At 38.8% G+C, this 14,264-nt stretch overlaps 1 protein-coding gene across 2 annotated transcripts in view; it reads right to left on the reverse strand.

Annotated features, from left to right (window-relative positions):
- Window positions 1-14,264, reverse strand: part of XKR6 (XK related 6) — a gene marked incomplete at its 3' end in the record, with an annotated part of 278,166 nt that overhangs the window by 196,757 nt on the left and 67,145 nt on the right. The window contains exon 2 of one of the 2 annotated variants that reach the window (XR_014293745.1): window positions 1,563-1,675. The exons of the other annotated variant lie outside the window; for it this stretch is intronic. The remainder of the gene's footprint in view (window positions 1-1,562; window positions 1,676-14,264) is intronic. 2 annotated transcript variants of the gene reach the window in all.

Genomic DNA, 14,264 nt, shown 5'->3' on the forward strand with positions numbered 1-14,264 from the left:
CAAGAAATGAGAATTTCTAAAAATAAAAATAATCAATAATTCTCATTAAAACGTTAATACACAAAAATGAACTATATGAACAATTCTTCTAACTACAGCCTTAAAAAAACCATGCTATTTAGACCAGCCTATTTAATTTTTCCATAGAAAATCAGGAGTTCAGAGTTCACATTTCCAGAAGAAGAGTAAAACAACAAATTAAGAGATAAGATAAAACAAGGAAACAACCTACTGTACATTGCTTTTCTTTAGAACAAGGCTACGCTGAATTATCTAAGTATAAATTGAGGTCACAGATATATAGTCATTGCACTCTGGTCAACCAAAACAGTGCCTGGATTTACATAACATGTGAATAAGTCTATTATCACAGAAAGTCACATATATGAATAAGAAGAATATATTTTATAAATTTTAAGTCACTCTCAACATCTGAGAATACGGTCAGTAAAGTACTATTTGTAATACTGTTTTTAAGAAAACACTGTTTGTAAGGAAATGAGGTGATGTTTAGAACTATATTACAACTGAGCCTCTAGAAGAGAACATGAAAATAAGCATGACTTAAAAAAATAATAATAATTCGTATTGTTGTCAGTTCCTTAGAATTTGCCCTCTGCATTACTCTCTGGAATAGGATGACAATTTCACTTTCTCAGCACCTCATCAATTAAACAAACTGATGTATAATTTAGACTAAATATAAGACATTTATAATATTATTTTTGCTATTAATGCTGTTACATGTAGCACAGGAAATGAAATAATAAGAAGAGCCACTTCTTCTGAAAAAGTATAAAATTTGAACCTGAGCAAAGAATCTACTGAAATTCTGTTCTGGGGGTGTGGAAGGATAGTGATTGCCTTATCAGCACCGCTATATCAACACATTTAACAGGCCATGGTCCGTTGGAATAAACTTAATAAAGAGAGTCACTACACTCCCTGAACAATGTTTTACTATAACAGAGTGCTGTTATCTTCAACTATAAAATATATGTTGAACTAAGATACCTATAATAATTAGAGCGGAGTTTAACTGAAACAACTAACATTCTTAATGGGCACTTTACCTTTTAAAAAATAAAAAGCAAAAAACACACACATACAGAAAACATCAAAATTCTTTATGACAGAAAAGCAAAGCTGTGGCAAGAATCCTTACTCCCTACGCTGAAAACCTTATTAAGCCCGTAGTCCCTGTTAAGAGCAAGTTGTATTGGTTTTCGAAGGAAAAACATTATTTCAATCTGCAAATACCTAATGGGCTCAGGTGCTTTCGTATAATAAATATTTTCTTGTTACTTAAGTAGCTCACAAGAGCTCATTTTTTTTAAAAGTTATGTTTAAACAACTCTAAAAGGTTTAATTAATATGTAGTTTTATATAATTAATCCTTTTGTTATTAAATACTTGAACCCGTTTAGTTAGAATGGCAGCATGTTGTTTAATACCTTTTGTTCACAACTTAAAATTTTAAGCTTAAAAAGAAAGGAACTGGGGTAGGAGAGGAGACACGGAAAAACATGAAGGCCTCTCTTTGTCTCAGGCTTTGCCGTTACCATTCTGTCTGCAGTGGTTTCAGGACGAAGCGATCGCACGCCTTCTAGCCAGAAATCAGATGGCCTCAAAACAACCTCATTTCAGTCTTAGGCCTCATGTCTTTCGCTTAGAGCTAAAAATAAAAATACATGTGAATGAACAAATGGTCATGAAATGAAACCTCGAACATGACACTAAAATGTAAAATATTAGAAGGCATTATTCATCTCAGAAAAATGAAGATGTACACATTTCCATCCAGAGTACCACAACCTTATTTACAAAGTGTGCTCTTCTTACCCTGTCAGCTTGCTGGGTATAACAATAATGACAATTTAATTCCAAGGTGGTGCAACAAAGCCAGAGTAATATTTTATTCATCTCCTGAGACTATGAAACATTTATTTATTTCTTACAGAGTTAAATGTAACAATATCATGAATGAAGCTAATGATGTTAGACAGCAGCTTAGCACTTCTTTATGCACATAAACCAAGGCAAGAAAGTGAAGCGTAACGCTGAACCAGAACAATGACCTGGCCCTAAGAAACACAGTTCTGTGTATTTAGAACCCTTAGTTCCAACAGTAACGCTGGTAGTAAGTGAAAATTAACCTGTTTCTACAAAGTGAGCGTTCACTCATTCCACAAATAGGGAATGTTTCGAAGCACTGGAAGTCAAATGCTGAATATGAAAGATGATTCCAAACTTCAGCGAGTGGGGTCCTAGCCTTTTATTTCCTAACTTTTTGTCTCGGGTCTGGGCTATAATGCTAAGGGGACAGAAAACAAGGATTGCTGTTTCCATGAGAGGAGGAGATGGGTATGTGTCACACGACAGCTGCATGAGGCTGTAGGACTGGAAACAGAACCCACTCAGAAGCCCAACGCTCACGCTGCAAGTGAACGCCAGTCACCAGCTGGTCTCTTTCCACGTGAGGCTTGTGTTTTCAAAACCCTACGTCAATCCTGAAAATTAATTATCCTTCATTTGGAGAGCACTGGTGGTTTCAACCCCAAGTATAAACATCTCAGACTATTTTGTAAGGTTATGTCAGCCAAGAAACTTTAAAAGCACTTAATAGAAGAGTATTTCATTCACCTGAAGCCACAATTTAAAATCAGAAATTCTGCTGCCAGTTACTTAAAGAGTTGGCCTTAACTATAGTGTAATGAAGACAAATATCTCATAAATTTTTTATACCATTCATACATATCCATTAAATTAAATAAAATACATAAGTTACCACTAGAGTCTATACTAACATTGTTCAATGTTTTTCATTTCTCTGCTTGATCTATACCAATGAAATTCTTTGTGTAGGAATATGGTACATTACCAAAAAATATCAAAATATATACACGATTCAATTTAAGCTCTATGTTTGTCTTAAATCAAGGGTCTATAAACACGTCTGAGTTAGCTTATCTTCCTTCATTTTTCATGTGAATTCCAACTAAATTTAATATCTGGACAACTGGTACAAAGTTAAACGGTTTGACTCTGAAGTTTCTAGGTCTCAGAACCACACTTTAGAGGAATAAACTGTAATTTACACTTAAATATTTAGAATAAAGAAGAAAAGAACTGTCGAGTCATATCTAGGTTTAGGCTATGGCTTGCCTCAAGTGAAAATATTAAAAACAAAATCAATAAGCTCTGAAGTTCATTTCCCACTGATGTTCATAAGATGATTCTATAAGTTTTATATCTTCATCAAGGAGAACTGCATGCTGGTCTGATTTGTAAACAGTCAATGTATCATGTATGTCATAGATCCCTGCTTTTTTCAGTTGCAATAAATTTCAAAGAAGACATAAATGATTGATAGATACACTTTTGCTATAAGCCTTAAACATTCACTTATCTGTAAATTCCAAATCTGTGTCTTACATCAACAAAGAGAACCCACAGTTCTTCTCAATTCATATTTGCTAGCATTCTTTGGCAAAAAACGAAAAGTAGCTGCCTCTCCAAAACTCAGATCTTTCCCTTAAGTAACTTTTATCCTCGTCCATACTATGTTCACAGTTTCATTTCCCCCCTTTGCTTCAATCACAGTATGTTTTGTTATACAAGTTACAGTTCTATCATATTCCCTGAACTAATCCATCTAACCCAGAGAATGCAACAACAACAAATATTTGACCCTATTCTTTGAATTCTACAATTTTCACTACTCTCACTTTGGTCAAGACCTTTAATGATAAACTAGTGAGATTTAAATACTCAGAAGACATGCTTTATTGCTTATTAAGGCAAGTAATTTTATACTCAGTCTTGTTATATTAATCATAAAACTCCATTTGTCACTTCAAGACTGATATATTGAGGTCTCCCATTTAATAAAATCAGTGAGTGCCAGTAAGTTAATTATAAATTTCAACAGGGCTTCCCGGTGTGGCATAGTGGTTAAGAATCCACCTGCCAATGCAGGGGACACAGGTTCGAGCCCTGGTCCAGGAAGATCCCACATGCGTGGAGCAACTAAGCCCGTGCGCCACAACTACTGAGCCTGCACTCTAGAGCCCGCAAACCACAACGACTGAGCCCGTGCACCACAACTACTAAAGCCCTCGCCTAGAGCCCGTGCTCTGCAACAAGAGAAGCCACTGCAATGAGAAGTCTGCGCACCGCAACGAAGAGCAGACCCCGCTCGCCACAACTAGGGAAAGCCCACACACAGCAACGAAGACACAATGCAGCCAAAATAAATAAATAAAATAAATTTATTTAAAAAAAATAAATTTCAACAAATCATAGAATCAAACTTCTTTAAAAACAATGCCTATCTGTTCAAGAGCATCCAATGTAAAATACATTCTCATGAAAATCAGTCCCTTAGTTTAGATGTTACTATAAATACATTTATCAGTCAGAAAATCTCAAATTCAAGGATTCTATAGGAAGAAGGGAAAATGCTCCAAAAAATGACACTGAGACAAACTCTAGCCATTTGGAAAACTTAAGGCCAAATCTTTACCTTCATTCCTCAAGCCAAAACAAATTCTGGGTATACCACATTTAAAGTTAAAACATGAGACTATAAAAATACATAAAACCAATTTTTTAATATATTTTGAAACACAGGAAGGACTTTAATTATGATTTAAAAAAACTAGAAGTCAAAAAGAAGTTACAATTGATTTTACAAAAGACAAACCAAACAAAAAATCAATTATAAACAAAAACAAACAATAAACCAAGGTAAATATTTGCATCAAATATTAATATCCACAGTTTTTACAAATTGCTAAGAAAAAGACAATCCACTGGAAAATGGGCAATGATTATAGACAATTCACTGAGAAATAAAAATGAAAATACCTTCAAATTCACTCAAAACTTAAGAAATGCAAATTAAAATACACTAACAGATGAAGAATGATTATCAGGAATCTGGGGGATGCGGTGCTCAAATTTACCTTTGGGAGAGGTGTAAACTGGTGCTAAATTTTTGTGGAACAATGGCAATATCTATAGAAATGTAGAAACCCATGTGCTTTTAACCCACAAACTTGACTTCTGGGACTAGGATCCTTTATACTTCTTCTTTCATGTAAGCAAGATTATTTGTATAGGGAGACTATTTATAATGACAATACTACACCAGTAATATTAATATACAAAAAATGAAAGAAAAAATCTGGAAAACAATCCTAACGTCAGTCAAAAGGAAGCTGTTTCGAAAAAAATATGTCACCTCATATAGCTGTGGGGAGGTGTCCTAGATATACAGGCTTCACCCACTATCTGAAAGGACAGTGTTCCTATGAAACCCTTCATAAGCCAAAATGGCATAAAGCAAAGGCAATCTTGCTAACGGATGCACAAAATAAATCGAGATAAAGCACAGATGCTCACACATTTCAAAGCTATGGAGGCTGGATGCTGAGATGCTGAGTGCGGTTCCTGGGGAAGGAGCTCACTGGGGCCGCTTTACCTGCTTTGGGTGTGCACTGCCTCTGTCACAGCTAGCTGGAAAACAGACACTGAACCCTATTTTGCTTTTTGTCTTTTTTCATAAAAGCAAAAATCCTCCTCAGAATTCTTCTGGTTAGTGAAAACAGGCACTAAAGTAGGACTTTCTTAAAAACGAAGTGGCTTAAAGCGAACTTTTGAAAACTGGGGAATACCTGTATTACTAAGTGCATAAATGACATTGCTGAACAGAAATACAATGTCTTTCATTTCAAAATTAATTTTTAAAAGGCGTGCACTATGAGTAAGAAAGGGAAAAACACGAAAATTATGAAAAGCTATCTAAGAAACTCTTAAAACATGTAAGAATAGGGAGAAGGACTGTCTACTTATAAAGTAATTTTTGTTATATATGTAATAATTACAATTAAAATGTTTTTCAAGGATGCTTTCCTATTTCAGCATTTCAAGACTATGGATCGATTTCTCAAAATGGAAAAGAATTTATAGCCTTGAGTCACGTCTTGCGAGCCACCCTGTGAATGTGAGAACTGTTGAGGACCACAGAGGCACTCAGCTGTCACTCCTGATATAAACTGTCAACATGGTCCTGGGCACTGTGCTTCTTGAAGCTGGCCATCGCTTGCTTCTTCTAATGTTCTTAAATCTGCACACCACATTCTGGCAGGCAAAGTACACTTTCACTGCTGACTCCTATATACCAGGGGCAGGTTGCAAGGTTTTGAGTTTACTTTTAAGGACCTAATGGGCTATCCAATATCTCAGTGTGCATGTGCCTCAAAGTCAGTCGTTGATTGTTTACCATACCCTCCATCCGAGAGCCGGCGCCAGTCCAGTAAAAGTGTGTTGTTGCTTTGGACTTCTCCAGTGATCTTAGACTCCAAACCCAGCTCCTTCAAAATTACAGTCTTGGGACTTCGCTGGTGGTGTAGTGGTTAAGAATCCGCCTGCCAATGCAGGGGACACGGGTTTGAGCCCTGGTCCGGGAAGATCCCACATGCCGCGGAACAACTAAGCCCGTGAGCCCCAACTACTGAACGTGGGCTCTAGAGCCCCGAGCCACCGCTACTGAGCCTGCGTGCCACAACTACCGAAGCCCACGCGCCTAGAGCCCATGCTCCACAAGGGAAGCCACCGCAATGAGAAGCCCGCGCACCACAACGAAGAGGAGCCCCTGCTCGCCGCAACTAGAGAAAGCCCACGCACAGCAATGAAGACCTAACGCAGCCAATAATAAATCAATTAATTAATTATTTTTTAAAAAAATTACAGTCTTGCTATATTATGTGATACCCACTATTATAAGCAATACATGAAACTGGTCAGGCTTCCCAGTAAAACATCACTGAAGAAAATCAGCCTCCTAGGTAGGAGAAACAAACAATGCTCAAAAAAATATTTGTCCATTTAAAAATGGTCTCAACTCTATAATCCTTTTCACATTTGTTCCAAATCAGCACTAACCAGAGGCAGAATCCCTGAATTATTCAGCAGGCCAAGGAGGCATGTCTACCCTGGCACGACTAGATGCTGGCACTTGCAGGAGCCCTCCACCCTCAAAAGTTTACGGCAAATGGGCCTAACAATCACGACGCATCGTTTCTCACTGGGAGCCATGGTGCGTAACCACTGGCACGTACACAATTTTGAACATTTTCAACCTGCATTTTTCTTTAGATACTAGGCCACTATAATTGAAAGTGTTGTGGAAATTATCAGCAGATTAATAATAATTTTACTTGAGTCCTCACTAATAGATTACAATTTCCAAACCCTTCTCTCTCTCCTGTCTAAGGGTACACAGGGACCTTCTTTCTAAGGCTAACTCTTCCTCTATCACACAGCTCCTGTGGAATTTTAATCCTTCATTTACATCTTCCGTTTTCCCTCCAATGGTTCCTTTCTTTTTGCCTACAGACACATTCAGATTTTCCTGACCCTGAGACTGAGACACGATCCATTTCCCTGAACACATCACTGACTTCAGAATGTCCTTCTTCCTCTTTTTCTTTACTGCCAAAATGCCGAATTTGAAGAATGATCTACATTTGTTCATTCACTCAAATATATTTCCTTAAAAGTGCCTATGTACCAGAGCCTGGGGACACAAATTAGCAAGGCCCCTCCCTCAGGGAGCTTACGATTCCATTACAGATAAGCAGATACATTTATGGATTCAAAATGTTAACTGACACACAGGAAAAACACTGGCATCTATAACAGAATCATTAGGGGACTTAATTTCGATTGGGCCGCCACTCCGCACGGCCTGTGTGTCTGTGGTCCTACACGGCAGCAATGGCGGGGGCTCTTGGAAGGAGTGACATTTCATGAGATCTAAAGGCTGAGCAGAAACTGGCCAGGCAAAGAACAAGAGAAGTAGCATTCCAGGCAGAGGGAACCAGATATGTGAAAGCGCTGGAGAGCAGAGAACACCGTGACTTGAGAGGACCAGAAAGAAGGGCGGTGTGTCAACAGACCCTGACGGAGAGCCCACAGGCACCAGCCAGGCCAGCCGTCTCACGTGGCCCGATGAGGGCTGTGGCTTTATCCTAAGTGCACCAGGGACAGTGCTCGTCTCTCACCCTTAACTCCTTAGCTCTTTGCAGCCTGACTTCTACTCCTCCCACACTCGCTTAACAGGCTCCCTAGGTGATCCTAACATGTAGCACCTTTTCAGTCTTCAACTGACAGTTCAGCTTCTGAAACGACTTCTATCCTAAGCTTGAAAGCACGAGCTGTCATGGATTTTTGTATCTTCCACTTCTCTCAGTATTTAGCTTAATGTTTTATACATAGCAGGTATTCAAAATGTGCGCAGTGGACAAATCAGTCTTGGAAGCAAACACATTGACAGAAAGTTAATTACAACAGTACAGGGAAGCCAGCATATTTAATAAGGTTCCCTATTAGTAGTATATTTGAAATTGCCTTATCTTATGCCTTATTCTCTCTCACAGTGATGGAACAGGTACAAGCTCAAGCAAGAAATTCCTTTAAACAAATGCCCTAATATAATTTGATAAGTCTGTGAACACATGTTCAGATTACACTGCCATTCATTTGTGCTTACCCCAGTAGCTGGGTGCATGGCAGTGGTCTAGTTCTCCCATACTGAAATTATTAAAATTAGACATCCAGGTAAAATAGACATTTAATTGAAAAGTATGATTACTCTGTTACAAAGAATACAAGCTGATGCCATCCCACACTAACTAGCCATTATATCCTGCAAGTTACTGTGTGTATGTTTCCCTTTACATGTATATATGTATGGGCTATTCATTTTGAAACTTTGTGGAATATGCTATTCCTTTCATTTTTGATAATTTTAGCAAATGCTAAAAGTCAATGGCCACCACATTTATAGATTTGAGCAGGAAATCAACATACTTATGTTCTAGTAAATGAAAATAAGCAGCGAGTATTTTCACCTTATTCTGGTAGGTGGGGCAAGATGTCAAATTTCTTAGGTTCAACATTTAAGGGTTCTGCCCACATTCTATTAGAACTGTTGGTACTGATCTAGAAAGAAATGTAAGATTTGTTTAGTTTAGAAAGTAGTGTGCTTCTTTTACCATGAGCTGTAGATATGTTACCTCTTTGCAAGGCTTTTCTTTATGTCTACAGAGTGATCTGAGTTGTGCTCAGAATCAGCCCATCATATAATTAAGCTTAATTAGATATTTTCTATACAAAGCAAACAAAACATACTTTCATTGTTCTTGTACCAAATTCCCCACATTATAACCAAGAGTGAGAACTCTATAAAATTTAAATGTAAATGATAAAAAACATTCTCCTCTCCTTCATCCTCTGTTTTACAATGGCTAGAAGACCGGATTTGTACATTTTGAAGTTTAATTTAATGTGTATACATATCAGAATGTTTCTGCTTTCTGATGTCTAGTTTTCTTAGAAGTAGATTAAAAGGTTTCTGTCTCTTTGAGATGCTGCAGCCCTGCGAAGAGAGATTGTGTTATCTAAAAGAAATGATCAGACTAATAGCTGAAACATTTTATAACTGGGTGGTGACTCTGCCCATGATGGGAAAGAAAGTGCCTGTGTTTGGCACTGAAACAGAAATAGAAAAAAGTGCCTGTGTTGGAAAACAGAACCACACTGTCTTAATGTAGAGATGTCTATGACAAGTCCAAGTTCAATGAAGTGCAGGCCATTCGCGTTTTTACTATTAACTTTACAGTGTCAGGTAGTTGTGTCATTCTTTTTTTGTAATTCCCAACAACACAGGCAATAACTAAAGCCCGGTCTGGGCTCATAAGAAGAAGGTATACAGTTATTAAGAGCACTAATGCACAATAAAAAATTTTAGTGTTTTCCTGGCCTCAGTCAGTAACTGTTCTAGTAAAAGGAAAGCAAATAAGAGGGACTCAGGTACTTTAACTTCCTATGAGATACTCTTGCCCTCTGAAGTCACACCCCTTTCAATGTCCTTCTCTGTGAAAAGCGACATCATTCTTCTAGTCAGAAAGCCTCACAATTTGTTCCATTCCTCACTGGCCATATCCCTCTCTCATCACTGGAAATGTCCATCGTTATGGAGGGTTGCAGCAGCCACTAGAATCCCCTGATGAATAAATTTGGTCTTCTAAACTGAATGGCAGGCATCCATTTAAAATATTTTCACTACGGAAAATTTCAAATGTATATGAAGTCAATAGACTAGTGCAATGAACCCTCATGTACCCTCAACTCACTTTCAATAACTATCAACATTCTGCCATTTTGTTTCTCCACACACTCCTCACTCCCCAACTTGATGAGGATTATTACTTTCCTTTCTTCCCCTGAGATAAAATTTACAGCTAAGTTTTTTTTAACCGTCTTCACCATTTTTAAGTGCACAGTTCAGCAGTAGTAAGTATAGACTCATACTGCTGTGCTGCCACCGCCATCCATCTCCACGATTCACGTCATATTGTCTGAAGCCCTGCAGCCTTTAAACAGTAACTGCCCATTCCCCTTTCCCCGCTTCCCCCAACACCCACCATTCTCCTTTCTGTCTCTATGAATCTGACTACTCTATAGGTACCTCACGTAAGCAGAATCATAATCATACAGTATTTGCCCTTTTGTGTCTGATTTCTTTCACTTAGCGTAAAGTCCTCCAGGTTCATGTGTTTATTTTGTGTGTCCTTCCTTTTTAAGGTTGGGTAATATTCATTCATATGTATAGCCTATATTTTGCTTATCCATTCATCTATCAATGGACACTTGGTGGATTCCGCCTTTTGGCTACTGTGAATAACACTACTATGAACATGGGTGTACAAATACTTCTTCAAGGTTCTTTTACGTCTTTTGGGTATACACCCAGAGTTGGAATCGCTGGATCACATGGTAATTTTATTTTTCATTTTCTGATGAACTACCACATCGTTTTCCATAGTGGCTCTACTAGTTTACATTCCCATCCACAGTACACAGGATGATAAACAATTCTGTTTAAGAAAACCGGCACTTGGCAAAAATTTAGAGTTTACAAAGTACGTTCGTATACATTATACTACATAATCCTTCAAACACAGCTGACTAGCTTGGAGTCCTGATCTCTTGGAAAGTATTCAGATTCTTAATAATGTCACCTCTCTCCGTATTTCTGAATAAATGTTTTCTTCTAATCAGACTGGTTTAAGCAGACTGTATTACACAATATTAGATATGTATATAGCTAAACGCTAAAAATATTAATAGTGAGGGACTTAAAGGACCCAAATGAAAATGTAAACATAATGGAATGATACTGTCGATCCCAAGGGGACTAACCTTAAAACAGCTGTGAGACATACATATGGAATCTAAAAGAAAAAAAAAAAAGGTTCTGAAGAACCTAGGGGCAGGACAGGAATAAAGACGCAGACGTAGAGAATGGACTTGAGGACACTGGGAGGGGGAATCGTAAGCTAGGATGAAGTGAGAGAGTGGCATGGACATATATACACTACCAAATGTAGAATAGATAGCTAGTGGGAAGCAGCCGCATAGCACAGGGAGATCAGCTCGGTGCTTTGTGACCACCTAGAAGGGTGGGATAGGGAGGGTGGGACGGAGACGCAAGAGGGAGGGGATATGAGGATATATGTGTACGTATAGCTGATTCACTTTGTTATAAAGCAGAAACTAACACACCACTGTAAAGCAATTACACTCCAATAAAGATGTTAAAAAAAACAAAGAAACAGCTGTGAGGATCTTAACAGGTAGCCTTGACAGATACCAGCTAGACAGTTACTAGGTAATTCAGACTTTCTGTTTCCTGCAGATTCCACTTATGTGAGGTAGCCGTACATGGGGTGGGGGGTGAAGTAAGTGGGGTGAGCAGAAGCTACGAGGCAGCACAGAAAGCCCACAGGGAAAGCCGGAAGCCAACGGAGGAGAGAAAGCAGGCAATGAGTGCAAAGCTTACTGATGAGAAGGTTATATAATTTCCAGGGCCTACTGCATAACAAAAATGCAGGGCCCTCATAAAAAAAAAGTTAAGAATTTCAGGATGGCAACAGGACAACATTAAGCCCAGTGCGGGGCCCTGTTCAACTGCACAAGCCGCTGGCCCAGGAAGCCAGCCCTACGTATTGCGCTGAAGACAGGACGCAGGGCACCTAGCACTGCTCCGAGCAGCAAGAGTGGGGGAGGCAGGAGAAGCGCCGCCTCTCAGTGCAGCAGGCGCCCACAGAGGACACTGGCGCCCACGGCACAATGCACAGGGCACGTCAAGGCCAAAATGCATCTGCAGGCATTCCCAGGTCCGTTGGCTTGTAAATAAAGGGGTGGAGGGTTAACAAGCTAACATCTGTTAACTCAGTTCATGGCTCAGTTCATGGAGATTAATCACCACCGAACAGACAGGAGCACAGTAGGCAGGAAACATAGAATTAATATGTTTTGGTGAAAGGCATAATGAAGAAGATCTGGAGTCTATCAATACCCAAGAAAGATCAATATGGCTGCCCAGGAGCAGGAAGACAGAGCCCTGTATATTCTACCTGAAATCTGCCATGTAAAGAGGGACAGAAGAGACCACAGACAAATTTTCCCTTATTGACTAAGTGCCCAGGGTTAGTGGTGGTTCAAAAATATCCTGTTAGGCAAGGAGAGGGAGGAATCCAGGGTTGGACAGGAAAAAGTTTTAATAGCAGAGTGGGTCTTGGGAAAGTTAATGAAACAGAAGTCTAAAATGAAGAGAAAAACGAGAAGCTCCCAAAACTACCAGTTATGTCACAATTCCAGAAATCAAACTTGTCTACTCTTGAGTCATTCTTATAGCTTCTGAAATGTTGTGGTAATGTGTAACAGAAGATTGTCATTTTTTTTAACGTAACCATAGATGTTAATTAATTTTCCTGAGAGCATAAGCCAAACATGCTTCATGAGAAAATAAAAACTAAGTTCAAAAAGAAACTTCACAATAATATGTGGACAATCCTCTCTTTCTATACCACCTTCGGGTCATGTTAGAAATTGAAACCTGAATTAAAACCTTTTTTTGCCTTTATTTCTAAAATACAATAAGACAACCCAGTTAAACACTGAGAAGGACTTAACTCTAGTGTTTCTGATAATGTCCATAATGAATACAGGTAGAGTCATTTGTATTCATTTCTGTTTTTAAAATCACTTAGCTTCTCACTATCATCTTGAAATTCAGGGATATCAATTTAATAATGAGCTACTTATTTTGGCCTCAATTTAATAAAGACTTATAAACTATTCAAATAGCAGGGGCTTCCCTGGTGGCGCAGTGGTTGAGAGTCCGCCTGCCGATGCAGGGGACATGGGTTCGAGCCCCGGTCCGGGAGGATCCCACATGCCGCGGAGCGGTTGGGCCCGTCAGCCATGGCCGCTGAGCCTGCGCGTCCGGAGCCTGTGCTCCACAACGGGAGAGGCCACAACAGCGAGAGGCCCGCGTACCATCAAAAAAAAAAAAAAAAAACTATTCAAATAGCAGAAAACATTTCTAATAAATGCCCACCACTACCACTATTTTCCACTGTATTATCATTTCATTGTGTCTCTGCAACATCCTCTATTAATAACACTGGAGTAAGTGGTCCATTTTCCAAAAGGAAAAAAACTAAGCTAAAAAGATTTTACTACAGTAAAACAAAACTTCTAATATCTACTCTGAGATACTTTCTTCTCTCCATAAATCAGTGCATCTAAACAACAGAAAAGGTCTTTTACACTAAAACACAATTGTGTCCTATTTCCTTCCCTCTGGAAGCTGTTGATATAAAGCGGCAGATCGTGGGCTATCCAGGATGATGAGAAACCATGTTCCACATTCATCCCTCAGGGCAGTAGAGATGCTAGGAGAGCTAAGAGGGCACCAAATGGAGAAGCTAAGTGAGTCCCAACTTCTGTCTGAACTGCGGATTGCTTCCTTATTTTGTGTTTAGAACGGTAAAGCCTGAATCTTTTAATTAGGAAGGAGCTAAAGTCAACTAGTCCAAATTTTCACCAGTGCTGGAATCCCAAGTCTATCAAATGTTCACTCAACTTTTGCTTAAATATCTCCAAAGACAAAAAGACTGCTTCCTTGGAAAATAATCTTTCTCATTTCAGAGCAGCTCTGTTGGGCATCATTTTGGTCTTACACAATTCAGGAAAAATCAGCTATATCAGGATATATTAATTAACTCATCTGTTTGTATTGTTCAATAAGAAGGCCTGAGGTCATGTCTCTCCAAGGTTTGTTATCTCAGTGGTTCAGTATCACCAAAGGCTACATTCTTCTTGTCACCCTGCCACTAGCTCACTGG

This window comes from Mesoplodon mirus (genome assembly GCF_964341445.2).
Source record: "Mesoplodon mirus genome assembly, chromosome: 1".
Classification (NCBI taxonomy): domain Eukaryota; kingdom Metazoa; phylum Chordata; class Mammalia; order Artiodactyla; family Ziphiidae; genus Mesoplodon; species Mesoplodon mirus.